This window comes from Merops nubicus, unplaced genomic scaffold (genome assembly GCF_000691845.1).
Source record: "Merops nubicus isolate BGI_N331 unplaced genomic scaffold, ASM69184v1 scaffold29852, whole genome shotgun sequence".
NCBI lineage: Eukaryota > Metazoa > Chordata > Aves > Coraciiformes > Meropidae > Merops > Merops nubicus.
The window spans coordinates 2068-3595 of record NW_008593358.1 but is presented as its reverse complement, the minus strand read 5'-3'; the positions used below and the strand labels follow the sequence as shown (position 1 = coordinate 3595).

The window sequence follows — 1528 nt, the reverse complement described above, 5'->3', positions numbered from 1 at the left end:
CAGCCCTCCTCACACAGGGGTGTCCTGCGTGAGGCAGAAGATGCTTTTTGGCCATCTTGAGGATGATGCCCTTCTTCTGCACCCAGCCTGGCTCCCTCCCACCCCCCCTGCCCCCCGCTGCTGGAGGATGAGGGGAGCGGGTGGAGCCTCGACACCCTGGGGGTCAGTGCTTCTGCTGGAGGGACCTGGTGGGGTCCCCTTGGGGTCCCAGGGCCAGGTTGGGTCATGGACTTGGAGCCATCACGGTGAGCAGAGCTGGTGGGGGTGCAGGAAGGGAGCAGGAGGACTCGAGGAGCCTGGTGTGTGGAGGTGCTGGGGCCAGCGTGGTGTTTTGGGAGGTCTCAAAACCATGAACCTGCTTCACTGCTGCTGCTTTTGGTGCTTTCTGAAGGTCTCTTCCTATGCTGGGTCCTTTGTTGCTTCTGATGTCCAGCAGACCAGATGTGCTGGTGCCATTTGTACCCTTCCCCCTGCCCTGGCTGGAAGAGGGACCAGGGAGGGGACTGGGGACCCCACGGACCCCAGTGCTCTGTGTGAGCTCAGTCCCTGTTCAGCTGCAGAGAGAGCAGGGAGACCTCCTGGTGGCCTTTCAGTGCTTCAAGGGGCCTGGCAGAAAGCTGGGGACAGAGTTTGGAGCAGGGCCTGGTGGGACAAAACAAGGGGTGATGGTTTGAAACTAAAAGAGGGAGATTTAGACTGGAGAGAAGGAAGAAATTGTTGATGCTGAGGGTGCTGAGCCCCTGGCCCAGGCTGCCCAGAGAGGTGGTCACTGCCCCATCCCTGGCACCATCCCAGGGGAGGTTGGACCAAGCTCTGAGCACCCTGCTCTAGCTGCAGATGTCCCTGCTCCCTGCAGGGGGGTTGAACCAGATGCCCTTTAAAGATCCCTTCCCACCCAGCCCAGCCTGGGATTCCATGAAAGCTGAGTTCCTGCACATCCCAAACCAGTCCTTGGGCAGAGCAAGGAGCAGCATTCCCTGCACACAGAGTCCCTGGTGCAGTCTCAGGGTCTGGTGCTTAAATCCCAGAGCTGAGGTGGAGGGAGGAGACTTCTAAAGGAACCTGCAGGGTCCTTCACCACATGCTGCTGTCTGACCCCATCACCAGCTGCTGACAAGCTGCCCAGTGGGGTCCCTCCTCTCTGGAGGAACAGTGTGGCTTCTCTAATCTAATTTAGCTTGGACTTTAGCTTAGCAGAGGGAAAATTCCAGGTAGAACAGGCAGCACGGGGTGCTGGAGGTGGGAGTCAGCTCTGGGAGAAGTTCAGGAAGGACATGCTTGGAGAAGGATGGCAGAGGAATGAGTGAGCTAAAACCCAGTGAGGAGTTCCAACTGAGTTAATGCTTTTGGGGGCAAAGTGAAGGGCAGAGACAGGTTTATGAAACTCATTGTCCAAGCCAAGTCTCCTGCACTTGGGTCACAAGAACCCCAGGCAACGCTCCAGGCTGGGGGGAGGAGTGAAAGCACTGGGTGGAAAAGGACCTGGGGGTCTGGATAGATGGCTGGCTGGAGATGAGCCAGTGTGTGC

At 58.2% G+C, this 1528-nt stretch overlaps 1 protein-coding gene across 1 annotated transcript in view; it reads left to right on the top strand.

The window, feature by feature from the left end:
• Positions 1-1528, top strand: part of SH3GL1 (SH3-domain GRB2-like 1) — a gene marked incomplete at its 3' end in the record, with an annotated part of 9690 nt that overhangs the window by 7317 nt on the left and 845 nt on the right. The gene's annotated exons all lie outside the window — the stretch shown is intronic.